The sequence below is a fragment of the Salvelinus alpinus genome, chromosome 38 (genome assembly GCF_045679555.1).
Source record: "Salvelinus alpinus chromosome 38, SLU_Salpinus.1, whole genome shotgun sequence".
Classification (NCBI taxonomy): Eukaryota; Metazoa; Chordata; class Actinopteri; order Salmoniformes; family Salmonidae; genus Salvelinus; species Salvelinus alpinus.
In genome coordinates, this window is record NC_092123.1 from 14,472,090 (window position 1) to 14,493,881 (window position 21,792).

Consider the following 21,792-nt stretch of genomic DNA (forward strand, 5'->3'; position numbering starts at 1 on the left):
AGTCAGTTTCAAAGTTAAGATTAATGTATTTTGTTAATGCTAAATTAACATTGTTAACCCTAACTCTTAATTTCTTAATTTTGTAAACCTTTTCAATTATATTTTTCTTAAGAATGCATGTGTATGTATTCCACTCTGACTAATACTGTGAAAATTATGATAATGTACTTTTAGTGTAAGCTATTTGAAACGACCGCCTGAAATTTCAGCCTATAAAGGTGGGATGGAGTTTTGGCCTTCCTGGTGACATCATCCAAACCTCTCTACCAATAACATCTATTTTTCTGTTTCCCACTCCCTATTCAGACCACTCACACAGTCCTAGAATAAAAATGATTGTTGCTAGTGAAAATGCTCTTTTTGCTAAGAAGCTATTTTAGTTTTTCAATCAAAATGGTAAAAAATAATCACATTTAAGATGCTTAAATTGTTATCCAGAAATTATTTAATATTGAGAGAAAAAATGGCTGCATTGGACCTTTTTTTAAAAGGAATAGTTCACTATTTTACTACCAACTCAACATTTTCATGTAAATTTGTGCAACGATTGTGCTTTTTTCGCGAATGCGTTTTTGTTAAATCAACCCCCGTTTGGCAAAGTAGGCTGTGATTCGATGATAAATTAACAGGCACCGCATTGATTATATGCAACTCAGGACAAGCTAGTTAACCTGTCTCGGACTGGGGTTCCTCGCCAACAGCCAATGAGATTGCAGGGCGCCAAATACAAATCAACAGATCTCATAAATCAAATTTCTCAAACATACAAGTATTATGCACCATTTTAAAGATAAAATTCTCGTTAATCCAGCCACAGTGTCTGATTTTCAAAAATGCTTTACAACGAAAGCTCCACAAGCGATTATGTTAGGTCACCACCAAGTCACAGAAAAACCCTGCCGTTTTTCCCACCAAAGAGAGGAGTCACAAAAAGCACAAATAGAGATAAAATGAATCACTAACCTTTGATGATCTTCATCAGATGACACTCATAGTACTTCATGTTACACAATACATGTATGTTTTGTTCGGTAAAGTTCATATTTATATCCAGAAATCTCATTTTACATTGGCGTGTTACGTTCAGTAGTTCCAAAACATGCAGTGATTTTGCAGATAGCCACATGAATTTACAGAAATACTCATTATAAATGTTGATGAAAATACATGTGTTATACATGGAAATATAGATAAACTTCTCCTTAATGCAACCGCTGTGTCAGATTTAAAAAAAACTTAACGCAAAAAGCATAATCTGAGTATGGCGCTCAGAGCCCAAAACAGCCAAAAGAAATATCCGCCGTGTTGCGCCGTCAACATTAGTCAGAAATAGCATTATAAATATTCACTTACTTTTGATGATCTTCATCAGAATGCACTCCGAGGAATCCCAGTTCGACAAATGTTTGATTTGTTCCATAAAGTCCATCAATTATGTCCAAATAGCTTCTTTTGTTAGGGCGTTTGGTAAACAAATCCAAATGCGGGTTCAGGTCCAGTCGGACGAAAAGTTTAAAAAGTTGTATTACAGGTCGTAGAAACTTGTCAAACTAAGTATAGAATCAATCTTTAGGATGTTTTTATCATTAATGTTCCAACCAGAGAATTCCATTGTCTGTAGAAAAGCAATGGAACGAGAGCTACCTCTCATGTGAAATGCGCGTGACTGAGAACGAGGCTGCTGCCAGACCCCTTAGTCAAACAGCTCTCATCCGGCCCCCCTTCACGGTAGAAGCCTGAAACAACGTTCTAAAGACGGTTGACATCTAGTGGAAAGTGTGCAAAAGTGCAAAATAACCCATATCCCACTGTGTATTCGATAGGGGCTGAGTTCAAAAACTACAAACCTCAGATTTCCCACTTCCTGTTTGGATTTTTGAATGGTGGATTCTGAATGGTTTGTCCTCAGGTTTTTGCCTGCCATATGAGTTCTGTTATACTCACAGACATCATTCAAACAGTTTCAGAAACTTCAGAGTGTTTCCTATCCAATACTACTAATAATATGCATATATTAGCATCTGGGACTGAGTAGAAGGCAGTTTACTCTGGGCACGCTATTCATCCAAAAGTGAAAATGTTGCCCCATATCCCAAAGAAGTTAACCTAGTAATATCATCAACCATGTGTAGTTAACTAGTGATTATGTGAAGATTGATTGTTTTTTATAAGATACGTTTAATGCTAGCTAGCAACTTACCTTGGCTCCTTGCTGCACTCGCGTAACGTGGTCAGCCTGCCACGCAGTTTCCTCGTGGAATGCAATGTAATCGGAGTCCAAAAATGCTGATTGCGATTGTTATGAAAATTTGAAATCGGTCCTAATTAATCGATCGGCCTCGAGTACACATGAAATTGTGTAATTACGAACATTTTCCGCAACGTTATATTCCATTTTGTACGACTCGAGCGGTTTCCCCTACAAGCTGTGCTGCTTCTCTGTGTAGCCTGCTTAGCATAGCTTGTCGAAGAAATCGCTCTATTCCTTGCAAAATCAAACGCCACTGGCGGTTCTAGTATTAACTTAACCAACTGGTTATGTTTACACTGGTCTCATAGCACCATCAACTAATATGACACATATGACACGCAAGCATTTCGCTATACCTACAATAACATCTGCTAAATATGTGTATGTGACCAATAACATTTCTGAAAATTTGATTGTGACAATGATTAATTACAGCGTAATTACACACTTCCAAAAGGTAGTATTTTCTCACGGAGCGTGTGGCGTGGCCTGAGTCTGGTGAGACTACCCACAAGTTTACTCCCTCAGTCCAGATCAGATTGATGGCGGCTGGTAGTCACAGTTTGAATTGAGTGACAATGCCAGGGAAGGCTTTAGAAGCCACATGTCTCACTGAATCCTGAATGTTTTTGTTTCTGCAGAGGTGACCACGGACATGACCACGGACATGACTGGACATGACAACGGACATGACTGGACATACTGAGACGATGACACGACCAACTACTACAGACATTGATTTCTGTACCTTTTTGTGACATTGCCACTAGCATCAAACTTGCAAGACGTTTCTTTTCATAATGTGAGGTATGATATCAGTTAGGACTTACAGTAGTGTAGTCACAGTTAATACTACTTACGATATATACTCAAGCTTGTTCACCATGTATGTACCCTGAATTGCTCAATAAACAAAAGGATAAGTTTGTCTGGTCTGTTAATCATTGATTGCATTTCACAAACACCATAATATCTCTATTATACAACGGGTGGGTCTAATCCTAAATGCTAGTTGGTTAAAACCGCATTCTAGCTGGTGTCTATTCCAGAAGTTAACACCGGCTAAATCTATGACGTTAAAATGCCTATTTACTCTGTTCAATCTGACTGCGCAATCCACTGTCTCATCAGCCCAGCCAGGCAATTTATAAACTTGATCTCCACTATAAAAAGCATCTAGACATTCTCACATTCTTTTAGACTAACATTTCGTTTCAGCAGCGGAGATATGTATAAACCAACATGTAACAGCTGCCCCATAGTAATGAACGTGTCGGAACGAGACAGGCAGGCAGCGTTTTTCAGCCAGTCGAAATCGGCTAGCATCATTTTTTTGTGTGTGTATATATATATACAAAGACGTCAATTTGAAAAAAGGTCAAACGAAATGAAGTGCAGCTACTTTGCTGTCTTGCCAGCTTCAGTTTGAAGTGATTGTGTTAGCTGGGTTGTTGGCTCTCTGAACAACCGTGTCCTGACGTGAGAGCACATTTTCAGGTGAGCACATTTTCATGCCAGGTGAAATCGCGCCTCATTAGCTCATTGTTAAATACATAAATGTTACTAGAAAACAGCTTATGCAAATTCAGCTACTTTGTTGTTATTCTGGCTGCACTGTTTGACCTGACTGTAAATTAACTGTAGTTGGCTGACTAGCAAGCAAGGGATAAGACTTTTGCCAGCCAGTATGGCAATGGAACATTTAGAACGAATGACTGGGTGACGTGTCTATAGATACAGAACAAAAAGACTGAACGACTGGGTCGCGTCTGACAACCAAACCGATAGAACGACCAGCTGGCTTGGGTAGCAAACCTAGATTTGTGTCAAGACTATATATCCTTTTTGGGCATTATCACTTTATGATAATACGCTAAGCATTCTAAGCTACGGGAGGGTCTACTCGTACAATTTTGGGCCGATTGTTCTTCATTTTATGCTCAAAAGAAGTGCGTCATCCTCTTACATCCATTAGGGTACTTTATATCCCGCTGTATTTTATTTTTGTTGACAAGTCAAAGCCTATTAAAGTGCTTGTCTAGCTACTCAGGTATAACAATCATCACTCCCAGATGAAGATGATTCACTTCTCGCCCAGTCCGTAGGAGATGTAGAGCCATTTGGACCGTGAGGCGAAAGAGGAGAGTTGACAGGAGACGTTGGGGCCCTTGCTAGTGGTTAGATGAGTGTCATTTGGGCTGCAAAGCTCACTGGTCAAAAGGCTTCTAAATACAAACTTCGGCTATTAACTATCTAAGATGACTCTCTTATTATTAGATGATTATTAGTTTATTTTCTTGGTTTTTGTGTTTGGAATGGCACTGTTACTACGGGATATGATGCTGTTATAAAGCATTTGATGTAAGCGTTGGAAGGCCAAGTCTATAGAATGACTAGGCCTTATTACCCTAAATGTTCATTGACTGGACATTCCATATTACCATGGCAATTATGCGTCACAATAGTAATGTAAAAAAAAAAAATCCAATCCACCTTGGTCTTACATCGGCGCGTCGATTCCGCCTCCACTGATTGAGAAACGAGAGCCGTGGAACTGATTGAGAAACGAGAGCGTGGAGGAGTGACGCTGTCTGACATGAGACAATGGCAATCCACAGTACAGTATCAACTGTGCTGCTGCGCTTATAGTCTAGGGTGGGCCCTTGTGCAAAATCTTCAACAGCCTCTGCCATGTTTTCCCCAACTCTTAAACTAACCCTCAAATGCAAGGTATATAATGTGCCACCAAACTCCTGTGATCCACAGAAGATTATAGATCAACTTTTCAAAGTGTGCACAAGATGGAAATACATGCACGCCACACATGCATACTTGCTGAGCTCTTGCAAATGTTTACATGTTTAAGGTGATAGAAATCTGAACTCACTACCAGTGCTTAGATAAGGTTATTTACTGATACTTTCCTGTGGATATATTGTCTCATTCCAAGCGTCAAAAGGACCAACCGCATGGACGAACAGTAAAGTAAAAACTATAATTGTATTCAACATTCTTTGTGGAGATTTTACAAACAAATGTATGGCATTAATCTCAAGACTGTGAACCAAAGGTATCACAGTGTCAGGCAAGGGAAAATCCAATACAACAGTGAAACCCTTTTGTATTTTTGATGTATTGTGGTGGCAGCATCATTTTATGGGGATGCTTGTCACTGGCAGGGACAGTGTTGTGTTCATGAGTGGTCCAGTCTCAGTCCTGACTCCAAACCAAATTTACGGAGCCTGACCAATTTTGACAAAAACAATAGATATACAGGTAGCTGCCAAAATAAAGGAAAAACTTGAGTAAATGTATGGAGTCATAGCCAATTCAAAAGTCGAACGGGCGCGAGCAAGATGAAACGTCATTGCGCGAGTAAAAACGAGTCGAAAGAGAAGAAATGTAGTCGAGCAGAGGACGGGTTCACATGAGCGCAGGCCAGCGTGGTGCGCACAAATTTAACTTGAGAGCTTGCAAGTGTGACTTTAAGCGAGCAGAACCACATTTCCATATGCAGTAAATTATTTAGAGGCCAGAGGCTTTTGTTTCCTTGAAGAAATACTTCAAGACATCCCCACAGATCTCCTCTCACCAATTTTCGTGTTTGCTCTCCAAAATCAATTTTGCTCTCGCAACTGCTTACTATCTTTTTATACCAGGAAAGTTCTAGCCAATGAACATAGCCTGTAGCAGTCTACTGAAACGCAAATGGTCAGGTTTTTGGGCCAGTCATGGCTTGAGTGATCTCTTACCACTTTTTTGACCACAGAAGATGAAAGGGGATGGTGAATGATGGCTGATGATGTAAGTTCGATTCGTTTTTCACTGGAGAAACCAACCAGCTAGCTAATCAACTATGATTTCAAAATTTAAGGTAGTTATTTTGTCTTTTGTTATTAAAGCAGGCTATTGATGAGCCAAGCTAGGTTAATGTCAGTTAGCTAGAAAGCGAACTAGCTAATGTTAGTCAGCTAACATTTAACCCTGTGGTTTAACCAAAGGTAGTTTCGTTTTCTATAGTCTCTGGTTTAACTAAGAGCATTGTAGATATGTCGAGGAAGGGTTTAATAGAGGAGGAGGACTTGGAAGACCAGCATGACTGAGAGGGGGGAGCAAGGGGCCCCAGGATCTTGTTTCCTTTGAGGAGTTTATAGGTTTGGTTGACTCACGTTACTGAGAAATGTGATTATCATTACGACTTGACGCGTATGTTTCTTTAATTGAAATGTATGTTAAAAAAAAAAAAAAAAAATTCATGGTGTGTCTAAGTTGTTACAGTATGTCTGATTTGTCTCAAACATTGTTTCCCCCTGCTGGTGTCAAGGTCGGACCAGGTCTCATGAGATTTTATCTCAATGAGACTAACTTGAATAAATAAAGGTATACAGTTTTGCTTTGGTACTGCAGTTCAGTTTAGCTGATGCCTGGCCCAGAAATAATAATTTCCATTGGCGGCCAGATTTGAAAATTTCTTACACACTTTAGTCATCACCTTTTTGCACAAAACACCCATTGAATTATTCAGTTAATTGTTGCAGAGGCCAAAAGTATTATTATTTTTTTAAATCACACAGACTAAGTTATTTTATATTCATCCAATGTCTGTCATGTTTTCATTGCTGCTTGCGCTGAGTGCTAGTGCGCATGGTTCGTATAAACTGGATGCAACCTGGAATCGGCGTGAGTAGATTACCTTAGATTACCTTGAAAACAACAGTCAGACATCTTGTACACAGTCTTGAGTTCTTATTATACCTCATTGGGGGGGCAGAATGAGTACATACAGGGACGACCCTCACTGGGGAAGAGGGCCGTGATTGAGGGGGAGCCAAAAGGGTCAGGCTCCGAACCAAATAATAGGGAATATTTATAACCGCTTACCGCATACTTTGAGATTGAAATAAAGATTTAATAACTTTTACCCTTGTCAGTTTTTGTGCAATAAATGAGAATGACCTCAAATCATTTCTCTCTCCATCCCTCTTTCCATGCAGGTCCATTGTCACTAATATGTGATGTTGAAGTTTGTCTCTGCTCAGCTGACAGACAGGAGATACAGGAATCCATTCTGTTCCAAGTAGGTTACCTTGGCTCTCCTCTATACACAGCACTCTGGGGACTACTACAAGTATTGGTACTTTATTAGGATCCCCATTTATGTTGCAAAAGTAGCAGCTACTCTTCCTTGGGTCCACACAAAACATAATACAGAACATCATTGGACAAGGACCGAACTACATACATTTTTTAAAAGGCACACATCAACGCATACACAACTATCTAGGTCAAATAGGGGAGAGGCGTTGTGCCGTGGGGTGTTGCTTTCTGTTATTGAAACCAGGTTTGCTGTTTATTTGAGCAATATGAGATGGAAGGAAGTTCCATGCAATAAGGGCTCTATATAATACTGTATGTTTTTTTGAATTTGTTCTGGATTTGGGGATTACGAATGGCAATCCATTAAAGAAAATACTTTTGAGTTCTATTTGCCATATCGTGGATTCAGTGCTGAGGTTGAAGCACTTAAGTTTTTTCAATAACAGGTTATGGTCAATAATATCAAAGGCTGCACTGAAATCTAACAGTACAGCTCCCACAATCTTCTTATTATCAATTTCTTTCAAACAATCATCAGTCATTTGTGTTAGTGTACATGTTGAGTGCCCTTCTCTATAAGCATGCTGAAAATGTGTTGTTAATTTGTTTACAGAGAAATAGCATTGTTGTTACGAATCCCTTTTGCCCGACAGTCTAGGGGGGATGGTAATGGGACCCGTAACATAACTCATGCAAATTATAGTAGTGACAAAGTAAGAGTGAGAACAAAATAACCACGACAACTAATATCTACCGTCAAACACTCAGGGTTTATTTCTAAACACACGGTAAAGGGGGGAGCAGGAAAAGGGGCTGAGCTGGACCCAAGGAAAGAAATAATAAGTATCCACAAACACCCCTAAGCTAGACTAGCCTACTTCACCAACAGCTAACTAACCAAAAATACAGTGGGTGGTCCGCCCAGTTCTAACTAGTGTATTTAACAAAGTTTACCTACGGGTAGTGTATGCCCATGGGCGACCTGTCTGGTTACCCCCTTTTCCCACTATCAAAGAAACACTCAAACACCATAACAAAACCAATACTCACAGATGGGGACAAAGTGACATGTAGTTGCAAACCAAACAAGAGATCTACAGACAGTTGGCATTGACAAAGAGAATTGAGCTCTAGAGAACACAACTGACAGGGTTTTTAAACCAAGGGAAAGGGACTGTGATTGGGTAGGAGAAAAGGAGCAGGTGTCTTCTGATTAGCGACTGATTGATGACTAATTGGGGAATGATGATGGTCACCTGTGAGTAGGGAAGAAGGAGAGAAATGAAATACACACAGGATACACGCAGAATACTTGTATCCGTAACAATTGTATTTGGTCAAACACCATTTTTTTCAACAGTTTGCTAAGAGCTGGCAGCAAGCTTTATAAATCTGCTGTTAGAACCAGTAAAGGCCGCTTTACCACTTGGGTAGCGGGATTACTTTGGTTTCCCTCCATGCCTGAGGACAAAGACTTTCCTCTATACTCAGATTGCTTTCCATCTAAGTTGTCAATGCCAGGAGGTTTGTCATTATTGATCGTTAACAATAATTTTTCCACCTCTCCCACGCTAACTTTACAAAATTCAAATTTGCACTGCTTTTATTTCATTATTAGTTTTTTTAATGCATGAATATAATTGCTCACTGTTTGTCATGGGCATTTCCTGCCTAGTTTGCCAACTGTGCCAATGAAATAATCATTAAAATAATAAATTTTGTGATGAATAAGACATCTGATTCGATTTAAGATGGAGTTGAATTGGTCCTTCTGCCCATAATTTCATTTAACCTCTTTTAGATCAGTGTCCCGCTAGCATTCCACCACGACAACATCCGGTGAAATTGCAGAGCGCGAAATACAAAAATTGTAATATTAAACATTCATGAAAATACAAGTGTCATACATCATTTCAAAGCTTAACTTCTTGTTAATCCAACAGCATTGCCAGATTTCAAAAAAGGCCTTACGGCGAAAGCATAGCATTTGATCTTCTGAGGACAGCGCCCCACGCCAAAATACTTTTCCAAACCAGCACAGGCGTCAAAGAAATCCCAAATAGCGCTAAAATAAATCACTTACCTTTGAAGATCTTCCTCTGTTTGCAATCCCAAGTGTCCCAGCTACACAATGAATGATCATTGTGTTCGATAAAGTCCTTCTTTATATTCCAAAAATGTCAGTTTAGTTGGCGCGCTTGATTCAGTAATCCACTCGTTCAACATGCATACAAACGAATCCAAAAAGTTACCGGTAAAGTTCGTCCAAACAAGTCAAAAGATGTTTCTAATTAATCCTCAGGTATTCTAATATCTAAATATATTATATATATATACATATTTAAGACAGAGAATAGTATGTTCAATAGGGAAGATAAATAACGAAGAGCCCGCTCTCTTTCACGTGCGCAACAAGACTATTTTTCCAATGGGGGACACCTTGGAAAAACTACAAATACTTGTTCATTTTTCCAAAAAAAGCCTGAAACCCTTTCTAAAGATTGACATCTAGTGGAAGCCATAGGAACTGCAATCTGGGAGGAATTATTTTGAATTTCCTATAGGCTGGCATTGAAATGGCCTGTGATCTCACCAAAAAATATTTAGGGTGGATTCTCCTCGGGTTTTCGCCTGCTATATCAGTTCTGTTATACTCAGACATTATTTTAACAGTTTTAGAAACGTCAGAGGGTTTTCTATCCAATGCTACCAATTATATGCATATCCTAGCTTTTGAGCCTGAGTAACAGGCAGTTTACTTTTTGCACGTCAGTCATAACAATGTGATTGATACATGTGGATGATCTTGTTCCTGTAGTGTTTGTAAACACTCTGGTAGATTGATTAATAACCTGAACCAGATTACAGGCACTGGTTACAGTAGGAAGCTTCCTCTTGAGCGGACAGCTTGATGAAAACCAGTCAATATTCAGGTCCCCAAGAACCTGCAACCACAACACTTCAATAACACTTGACATTAGATCTTCTCTAAGCATTACAGGGATATGGTTCTGAATATATATATATATATATATATATATATATATATATACTGCTCAAAAAAATAAAGGGAACACTTAAACAACACAATGTAACTCCAAGTCAATCACACTTCTGTGAAATCAAACTGTCCACTTAGGAAGCAACACTGATTGACAATAAATTTCACATGCTGTTGTGCAAATGGAATAGACAACAGGTGGAAATTATAGGCAATTAGCAAGACACCCCCAATAAAGGAGTGATTCTGCAGGTGGTGACCACAGACCACTTCTCAGTTCCTATGCTTCCTGGCTGATGTTTTGGTCACTTTTGAATGCTGGCGGTGCTTTCACTCTAGTGGTAGCATGAGACGGAGTCTACAACCCACACAAGTGGCTCAGGTAGTGCAGCTCATCCAGGATGGCACATCAATGCGAGCTGTGGCAAGAAGGTTTGCTGTGTCTGTCATCGTAGTGTCCAGAGCATTGAGGCGCTACCAGGAGACAGGCCAGTACATCAGGAGACGTGGAGGAGGCCGTAGGAGGGCAACAACCCAGCAGCAGGACCGCTACCTCCGCCTTTGAGCAAGAGGAGCACTGCCAGAGCCCTGCAAAATGACCTCCAGCAGGCCACAAATGTGCATGTGTCTGCTCAAACGGTCAGAAACAGACTCCATGAGGGTGGTATGAGGGCCCGACGTCCACAGGTGGGGGTTGTGCTTACAGCCCAACACCATGCAGGACGTTTGGCATTTGCTAGAGAACACCAAGATTGGCAAATTCGCCACTGGCGCCCTGTGCTCTTCACAGATGAAAGCAGGTTCACACTGAGCACGTGACAGACGTGACAGAGTCTGGAGACGCCGTGGAGAATGTTCTGCTGCCTGCAACATCCTCCAGCATGACCGGTTTGGTGGTGGGTCAGTCATGGTGTGGGGTGGCATTTCTTTGGGGGGCCGCACAGCCCTCCATGTGCTCGCCAGAGGTAGCCTGACTGCCATTAGGTACCGAGATGAGATCCTCAGACCCCTTGTGAGACCATATGCTGGTGCGGTTGGCCCTGGGTTCCTCCTAATGCTAGACCTCATGTGGCTGGAGTGTGTCAGCAGTTCCTGCAAGAGGAAGGCATTGATGCTATGGAATGGCCCGCCCGTTCCCCAGACCTAAATCCAATTGAGCACATCTGGGACATCATGTCTCGCTCCATCCACCAACGCCACGTTGCACCACAGACTGTCCAGGAGTTGGCGGATGCTTTAGTCCAGGTCTGGGAGGAGATGCCTCAGGAGACCATCCGCCACCTCATCAGGAGCATGCCCAGGCGTTGTAGGGAGGTCATACTGGCACGTGGAGGCCACACACACTACTGAGCCTCATTTTGACTTGTTTTAAGGACATTACATCAAAGTTGGATCAGCCTGTAGCGTGGTTTACCACTTTAATTTTGAGTGTGACTCCAAATCCAGACCTCCATGGGTTGATAAATTTGATTTCCATTGATAATTTTTGTCTGATTTTGTTGTCAGCACATTCAACTATGTAAAGAAAAAACTATTTAATAAGAATATTTCATTCATTCAGATCTAGGATGTGTTATTTTAGTGTTCCCTTTATTTTTTTGAGCAGTGTACATACATACATACATACAGTTGAAGTCGGAAGTTTACATACACTTAGGTTGGAGTCATTAAAACTAGTTTTTCAACCACTCCACACATTTCTTGTTAACAAACTATAGTTTTGGCTAGTCGGTTAGGACATCTACTCTGCATGACACAAGTAATTTTTCCAACAATTTTTTACAGACAGATTATTTTACTTATAATTCACTGTATCACAATTCCAGTGGGTCAGAAATGTACATACACTAAGTTGACTGTGTATGTGTAGTGCTGCAGAGATGGTTGTCCTTCTGGAAGGTTCTCCCATCTCAACAGAGGAACTCTAGAGCTCTGTCAGTGACCATCGGGTTCTTGGTCACCCCCCGATTGCTCAGTTTGGCCCTAGGAAGAGTCTTGGAAGTTCCAAACTTCTTCCATTTAAGAATTTTTGAAGCCACTGTGTTCTTGGGACCTTCAATGCTCCAGAAATGTTTTGGTACCCTTCCCCGGATCTGTGCCTCGACACAATCCTGTCTTGAAGCCCTATGGACAATTCCTTTGACCTCATCACTTTGCTCTGACATGCACTGTCAACTGTGGGACTTTATATAGACAGGTGCGTGTCTTTCCAAATCATGTCCAATCAATTTAATTTACCACAGGTGGACTCCAAGTTGTAGAAACATCTCAATGATGATCAATGGAAACCGGTTGCACCTGAGCTCAATTTTGAGTCTCATAGCAAAGGGTTTGAATACTTATGTAAATAAGGTATTTCTGTTTATTTATTATACATTTGCTAAAATTTCTAAACCTGTTTTCACTTTGTCAGTATGGGGTATTGTGTGTGGATTGATGAGGGAAAAAATATTTAATACATTTTAGAATAAGGCTGTAACGTAACAATTTGTGGAAAAAGTCAAGGGGTCTGAATATTTCCCAAATGCACTGTATGTATCCCTCCACATTCCTCAAACTCCAGTTTTTGGTTACCTTTTTACCAATGTCTATGGATTGTACAAGGACTTTAAGTTTGAACTCCTACTAAATCTATAATATCTCCTGTATTGTTCTGCTCTCTTTATAGATTATGCTAATGCCGTTGTAAGAACCTGGAGATCTTCACTGGTTCTGAGGGAGGTGACGTTGCTACAAACAATGCCTGGGACAGCTTCCAGCGCTACTGTTATCTGGAGAACAGCCAGAGAGTGGTCAAGACATCTGCCACAACTTCATCTTTAGTGTGTCAGCTCTGCTGCACCTGGGTGCTAAAGGTATGGCACCGCACTCCCAACAGTTGTGAATGCTTAAACATACATGTATGCTCATTTGTGTTTCTTAAAGTGGCAATTAGCAGTTGAAACAATAACAAAGCAAACTCCCCGCTGCCATTTTGGTGAAAAGCTGAGGGATGGGGCTGGAGAAATGTAACCAACTTCATAGACAGAGCTATTGATGGACCATTGCGCCTCCTAAAACACCATTGGAGGAGACGACCCGTCTCCTCGCCTCAGACCTCCAATGGGTTTTGAGAAGGATGCAAGTGAGGAGTTGAGCAGAGATTAATTGTATCCGTTTGCACTTATATCTTTGTTCTGCTTGTGCTCTTTCAACAGATTGATCTGGCTTGCTGATAACGTCTGATCTGATGAGACTCCCGATGTGATGTGACTCCTGTATTAATGACTTCAATAAAACTTCCAATGCCAAATTGAGATTGGTATTCAAATCAAATCAAATTTTATTTGTCACATACACATGGTTAGCAGATGTAAGGGAACTCCCCCCCAATTGTACAAAATAACATGGCAAGTTATTGGCAGTGGGTGGAGCATATACACGATGGACAAATACACTATTTCTGGCGGTGTTTCATCCAAAGTTGATGGCAAATGCCATATTGTAAATGAGCTGTGTAACACCCCAAAATTCCTATAGTGGGCGAGTGTGTTCTATCCTAATTTTTCATAGGCTTATTGTAACGCAAGTCAAGACCCAAGAGTAAAATTTTGAAAGTTTTGGCAAAAACTTATCACCCCCTTAAAAAAGTGCTTTCTGGACCGTTTTTTGAAATTCTTTCGATTTTTATGTCAATTACACATGTGTAAGAACTGTATGAAAATACTTTATTCACATTTTATTATCATAATTTTTTATAAATGTTTACTTGTACTTAAGGAATATGTTTTGTGCATTTGGAATGTGATTTCATAGGAAGTCAAAAGTCAAAAATGTTACAAATGTGGAAAAAACGTATATTCCATTTAAAAAAGTGCTTTCTGGACCGTTTTTTGAAATTCTTTCGATTTTTACGTCAATTACACATGTATAAGAACTGTATGAAAATACTTTATTCACATTTTATTATCATAATTTTTTGTGAAATGTTTACTTGTACTTAAGGAATATGTTTTGTGCATTTGCAATCTGATTTAAAATGAAGTCAAAAATGTGAATAAATTAGAAAAAGCTTATCACCCCCCCAAACCACTCAGGCCAGCACCCATTGATTTGGGGCCGTAGTATAGTGCTCCCATAGCGGGCATGGACGTCTGGATGACACCTAAAAGCATTTAAAACTGTTTTGAAAAATGACGCCTGGTAACCCAAAACATGAAACATAGAATATTTTTTTACTTTTTTTGAAAACCTCCATAAATCACTCAGGCCAGCCCCCATTGATTTTTGGCCGTAGAATAGTGCTCCCAGAGCGGGTATGGAAGTCTGGATCCCCCCCTAAAAGCATTTAAGGCTCTGTGTGTCTTTAAGCACCATACTTTTTCATTCCATCCTTGCTGTGTGTGTCTGTGTGTGTGTGTGAGCTTTTCTTTGACATCTGTTTAGAGAAATGACTGATTTACACTTCATGAGGGTTGCCTAATCACACACTTAAAGTTTTGGAAAGATCTGACTTTTTTAACCCTTTGAAACAGCACCTATGACCCCATTTTAAGGCACTTCCGGTTGGCACAGGAAGCTATAAGTAAATACCTATCCTGATCGGGGTATGCTTTTACAGAATCCTGAGTTTTAAGTCTATACGTTAAGAACTGACTGATTTACACAGGGTTGAATGCACTTTATATCACAAACTGCTGGTTGGGTATGGCAAAACACTTTTAGGGTGATTTTATCACTTCCGGTTGCTCCAGGAAGCTTAGAATCAACACAGGTAGACCTCATAGTGCCCTGATGGATTGTCATCAAAGACAGGTTCATAAGACATTCATAACCCACATAGAATTTAGAGGTGCAGGCAATGTATTCCTATGGGAGAGATGTCATTGTAAATTGTTTGATGTAAACACCTTCTTTTAACTGTTAAGGGTTAATGCCACACAGTCAAGGTTAGGCTTGCACAGATCGGGAGGACCTTAGGAGTGTTCCTGAGGTCAAATTGTGCTTCTAACCTTAACGGTTCTCTCTGTCTCCCAAAAGCAAATAAAATTGACATTGAGGTCAAAAGGTCATTTGGGTCCGTCTTCTTGTAACGGTCGCTGCGCCTAGACCGAGCGAGCTACGGTTAAGCGGGGCATCTCGTTGAACTCGGCACGGCCTGGAGATAATAGTAATGCCATTGCAGGCTTTGTGTGTCTTTAAGCACCGTACTTTTTCACTCCATCCTTGCTTTTTGTGTGTGTGTGTTTGTGTGAGAGAGCTTTTCTTTGACATCTGTTGGGAGAAATGACTGATTACAGTTCATGAGGGTTGTCTAATCACATATATGAAGTTTTGAAAAGTTCTGACCTTTTAACCCTTCAAAACAGCATCTATGACACCATCTTAAGGCACTTCCGGTTGTCACAGGAAGCTATAAGTAAATACATATCCTGATCGGGGTATGCTTTTAGAGAATCCTGAGTTTTAAGTCTATACGTTAAGAACTGACTGATTTACACAGGGTTGAATGCACTATATATCACAAACTGCTGGTTGGGTATGGCAAAACACTTTTAGGGTGATTTTATCACTTCCGGTTGCTCCAGGAAGCTTAGAATCGACACAGGTAGACCGCATAGTGGCTTGATGGATTGTCATTGAAGACTGGTTCATAAGACATTCATAACCCACATAGGGTTTATTTAAAGAATGCACGTTACATTTGCAATATGATTCTACACATCATATTGCAAACGTAACACACACTGTTACGTTTGCAATATGATTCAACACATCATATTGCAAACGTAACAGACACTGTTACGTTTGCAATATGATGTGTTGAATCATATTGCAAACATAACACACACTGTTACGTTTGCAATATGATGTGTTGAATCATTTTGCAAATGTAACGTGCATTCTTTAAATACTTTAGAAATACAAAATCGAACAGGCTTGTTGGGGTCTGTCTCTATGGGCCGAGCCGGTTTCAATGCACCTAGTCTTGAGACTCTGGGACTTTTCTAAATGTCGCCAGTTTCGTTGAGCTCAAAATGAATTGAACACATTGCAAATACACAAGGCTTTTTATCAGTCCGAGAACCTTCTAGAGCCACATAACTCACCGTGCACAATCGACCTGAGGTCTAGAACAGGTTTGTAAAGTTTCAGAACTCTAGGTCTGACGGTTCTTTAAAAGTTGGAACAAAAGTAACTACCGCAGACACTGTCTGCCTCTTAGCCCCTCAGTGTGTCCCTCCATCATTTCTGTTTGGGTGTGTAAATTTTTCTTTGAAATCTGATGGGACTAATGACTGATTTACAGTTCAGGAGGGTTGCCTAATCACAAATATGAAGTTTTGGAAAGATTTGACTTTTTTAACCCTTCGAAACAGCTCTTTTGACACCAATTATGGCACTTCCGGTTTGCACAGGAAGCTGAACGTAAACACATATACTCATTGGAGGAGGCTTTTACAGAATCCTGAGTTTTAAGTCTATACGTTAAGAACTCAGTGATTTACATAGGGCTGAATGCACTATTTCTCTCAAACTGCAGGTTGGGTATTGCAAACACTTTTAGGGTGATTTTAACCACTTCCGGTTGGTCCTGGTAGCTTAAAATCAACACAGGTAGACCTCATAGTGGCCTGATGGATTGTTATCAAAGACAGGTTCATAAGACCTTCATAACCCACATAGGCTTCAGGTTGAATTTAGAGGAGCAGTCAATGTATTCCTATGGGGAGACATGTCATTGTAAACTGTTTGATGTAAACACCTTCTTTTAACTGTTAAGGGTTAATGCCACAAGGTCAAGGTTAGGCTTGCACAGATCGGGAGGACCTAAAGAACATTCCTGAGGTCAAATTGTGCTTCTAACCTTAACGGTTCTCTCGCTGTCTCCCAAAAGCAAATAAAATTGACATTGAGGTCAAAGGGTCATTTTGCTCTGTCTTCTTGTCACTGTCGCTGCGCTCAGACCGAGTGAGCTACGGTCAAGCGGGGCATCTCGTTGAACTCGGCACGTCCTGGAGATAATAGTAATGCCATTGCAGGCTTTGTGTGTCTTTAAGCACTGTACTTTTTCACTCTATCCTTGCTTTTTGTGTGTGTGTTTGTGTGAGAGAGCTTTTCTTTGACATCTGTTGGGAGAAATGACTGATTACAGTTCATGAGGGTTGTCTAATCACACAAGTGACGTTTTGAAAAGATCTGACCTTTATTACCCTTCAAACCTGACCCTATGGCACCATTTTAAGGTACTTCCAGTTGACATAGGAAGCTGAAAGTGAACACATACCCTCCTTGGGGTAGGCTCTTATATAATATTGAGTTTTAAGTCTTTATGTTAAGAACTGACTTATTAACAGAGGGTTAAATGAGTGTGTGTTACTTCATAAAATCACATAAAATCACAGAATTCTCGCAGAGCTTCGAGACCCACTTTAAAAATGTTCGTCTGAACAAACTGCAACTGGATCTGTGAAATTTTTGAAAAAAGAATTCCTCTTTGTGAACATCACCAAATGGTCAATGTACGATTTCTCTTAAATTACGATAGATAAACGGCTGGTTCTTTTTTTCCTGACACCGTATGTTTATGTACTTTGACGTGAAGCGGTCAAATTGCACCCTACTTTGCGTTTTTGACCTTTAATCCCAGAAAAATGGCCATAACTCAAAAAGCGCCGAGGCCTCGACGCCATCTCGTTCGGGGCCAACTGCCCGTTGCTCCAAACCTACGCTCGCCGAGTTTCGTCTTCGAAATATTTTCCGTTTAGGAGAAAAGGCCGCGCTCGTTTGCCACGTGCTCGTGCGCTTGCAATATGATTTATTTTCCCTCGTGGGAATTTTCGAGAATGCGGAAAAAAGTCCAAAATTTGTTATTTTTATAAAACGGAAACGGAACGCCCGAAATGTTTTCTTCGATGACTTCCCGAAAGAGCTCCCCCCCGCCCGCGGCCCGACGCCGTCCGCGATTTTTGGAAACGTCGCCGGACGTCTAGTAAGGGACCGTACATTTGCAATGGGACTTTCTTCACCGACGATACGGCTCCCGCCACTGATGTCCCTTAAGGTATTGTTAATGCGAAATGCTTGTGCTTCTAGTTCCGACAATGCAGTAATAACCAACGAGTAATCTAACCTAACAATTCCACAACTACTACCTTATACACACAAGTGTAAAGGGATAAAGAATATGTACATAAAGATATATGAATGAGTGATGGTACAGAATGGCATAGGCAAGATGCAGTAGATGGTATCGAGTACAGTATATACACATGAGATGAGTAATGTAGGGTATGTAAACATAAAAGTGCATAGTTTAAATTGGCTAGTGATACATGTATTATATAAAGATGGCATAGAGTACATTGCAAATTGGAGTGGGTCTAGGGTGTCAGGTAGGGTGGAGGTGATATGGTCCTTGACTAGTCTCTCAAAGCACTTCATGATGACGGAAGTGAGTGCTACGGGGCGGTAGTCGTTTAGCTCAGTTACCTTAGCTTTCTTGGGAACAGGAACAATGGTGGCCCTCTTGAAGCATGTGGGAACAGCAGACTGGGATAAGGATTGATTAAATATGTCCGTAAACACACCAGCCAGCTGGTCTGCGCATGCTCTGAGGATGCGGCTGGGGATGCAGCCTTGCAAGGGTTAACACGTTTAAATGTTTTACTCACGTCGGCTGCAGTGAAGGAGAGTCCGCAGGTTTTGGTAGCGGGCCGTGTCAGTGGCACTGTATTGTCCTCAAAGCGAGCAAGGAAGTTATTTAGTCTGTCTGGGAGCAAGACATCCTGGTCCGCGACGGGGCTGGTTTTCTTTTTGTAATCCGTGATTGACTGTAGACCCTGCCACATACCTCTTGTGTCTGAGCCGTTGAATTGCAACTCTACTTTGTCTCTATACTGACGCTTAGCTTGTTTGATTGCCTTGCGGAGGGAATAGCTACACTGTTTTTTATTTGGTCATGTTTCCGGTCACCTTGCCCTGGTTAAAAGCAGTAGTTCGCGCGTTCAGTTTCGTGCGAATGCTGCCATCAATCCACGGTTTCTGGTTTGGGAATGTTTTGATTGTTGTGGGTACGACATCGCCGATGCACTTTCTAATGAACTCGCTCACCGAATCAGCGTATTCGTCAATGTTGTTGTTGGACGCAATGCGGAACATATCCCAATCCACGTGATCGAAGCAGTCTTGAAGCGTGGAATCAGATTGGTCGGACCAGCGTTGAACAGGCCTGAGCGCGGGAGCTTCTTGTTTTAGTTTCTGTCTGTAGGTTCGTGGTCAGCTTTTCTGAAAGGAGGGCGGGGGAGGGCCTTATATGCGTCGCGGAAGTTAGAATAACAATGATCCAGGGTTTTACCAGCCCTGGTTGCGCAATCGATATGCTGATAGAATTTAGGGAGTTTTGTTTTCAGATTAGCCTTGTTAAAATCCCCAGCTACAATGAATGCAGCCTCAGGATATGTGGTTTCCAGTTTACATAGTCAAATAAAGTTCGTTCAGGGCCATCAATGTGTCTGCTTGGGGAATATATACGGCTGTGATTATAATCGAAGAGATTTCCCTTGGTAGATAATGCGGTCGACATTTGAATGTGAGGAATTCTAAGTCAGGTGAGCAGAAGGACTTGAGTTCCTGTATGTTGTTATGATCACACCACGTCTCGTTAATCATAAGGCATACCCCCCCGCCCCTCTTCTTACCAGAAGGATGCTTGTTTCTGTCGGCGCGATGCGTGAAGAAACCAGCTGGCTGCACCGACTCCGATAGCGTCTCTCGAGTGAGCCATGTTTCCGTGAAGCAAAGAACGTTAGTCTCTGATGTCTCTCTGGAAGGCAACTCTTGCTCTCTTGTTGTCAAGAGACTGGACATTGGCGAGTAGTATGCTAGGGAGTGGTGCGCGATGTGCCCGTCTCCGGAGCCTGACCAGAAGACCGCTTCGTTTGCCCCTTTTACGGCGACGTTGTTTAGGTTCGCCGGCTGGGATCAGATCCATTGTCCTGGGTGGAAGGCAAAACACAGGATCCGCTTCGGGAAAGTCATATTCCTGGTCGTAATGATGGTGAGTTGACGTTGCTCTTATATTCAGTAGTTCCTCCCGACTATGTAATAAAACCTAAGATTACCTGGGGTGCAATTGATAAACAATGGTAGTTCCCAGTCAGACAATTACTATAAAACAAATCTGTTTTCCTCAGTGAATGCATGGTGTTTTGTCCTCAGTCCTCCTTTTGAATGTTGCATGTACTGATTCAGTTGTAAACGACCGTCGAATCCATCCTCACCTCCTCGATCACTGCAACGGAGTGTCTGGTCTTCTGAGAGGTTCCTTGGCTGCCGCCTGCCCTCCATCGAGGTCCTGCAGGGCATGGAAGCGTGCAGGAAAGATCATCGCCGACCCCTTCCATCCCCTCTTCCAAAGGCTCCCCTCTGGCAAATGGTTCAGGTCAATCACGACCAAAACCTCCCGCCACCTGAACAGTTTCTTCCCCAGCGCCGCGGCCCTCACCAACTGGCCACCTGGTCCACGGATCATCCTCTCATCCACAGACTATGTACCTTGCACTATCATCCCAGAACTGCACATTGCTCTTCGCATCTCTTACATGCATCATTTATGTATTGTAGCTTAACGTTTTTAGCTTAGTGTTCATTGTATGTACACTGTGGATCTGCATCTATAGCTGGTCTGCCAGCACCATTTCAGAGTCACATTCCTGTACATGCAAATGTATTTGTCGAAATAAAGCTGATTCTGACATGTTAACCTGAGTTTAGCTGATTTAGTATTCATGTCAGTTTACATTCTATTATTTGGGACTGGTTATGTATTGTATGAACTGTAGCAGGTTGCAGATTCTCCCCTTTGTGTCTTCATATTCAAATTCCCCATGTGCTGAGTGTCTCCCCTTGGGATTAATACCCTAAATATTGGATCCTGCCTTCAATTAGTGGACTTGTTTTATGGTGTTTGCTAGAGCTGATTGCTTTTCGTTTTACAGATTAATGTTGGCTAACCAGTAATTAGCTGGCTAACTTTAACAAGTATATTCCACTCAAGGTATCTATGTATTTATTTTAAATTCCTTCCTGTGTGTACCTAGTCGTTCAGTGCTTACTGTTCAAGTCTGCTAGCAAGCTAAACAGACAGCTTTGTAGTGCATCATTTTGAAGGCACGCAAATGGAAGGCTCTTTTATAGCCAATCACAACACTGGACTGGCCAACGGCAGGAATTTGAATCACGGTTCTTTGCTTACAGCTCTATATGTATTGTTTAAGGGTGCAATATGCAGAAATTGCTCTGCCATTTCCTGGTTGTTAAAATTATATTTTGCCTAATTTAAGTTTGACAAAACAAACAATGTAGAGAATCATACCATCCAAACTGCTGGGAAATATCTTTCCAATAACCCCAAATATTGTATTTTCAGCTGGTGTACAAAACCAGAAATTATACACTGAAG

At 41.2% G+C, this 21,792-nt stretch overlaps 1 protein-coding gene across 5 annotated transcripts in view; it reads left to right on the top strand.

The window, feature by feature from the left end:
- Positions 1–13,645, top strand: part of LOC139566244 (RNA-binding protein 45-like) — a 35,479-nt gene extending 21,834 nt beyond the window's left edge. For 2 of the 5 annotated variants that reach the window (XR_011673075.1, XR_011673076.1), the window contains exons 10-12: positions 7,246–7,328; positions 13,018–13,204; positions 13,547–13,645. The gene's annotated coding sequence lies outside the window, so the exon portion shown is untranslated. Of the gene's footprint in view, positions 1–2,892; positions 3,180–7,245; positions 7,329–13,017; positions 13,205–13,546 lie in introns of those variants that run through there. The other 3 variants (XM_071387285.1, XM_071387283.1, XM_071387284.1) reach the window with 2 other exon arrangements.
- The last annotated feature ends 8,147 nt before the right edge of the window (positions 13,646–21,792 follow it).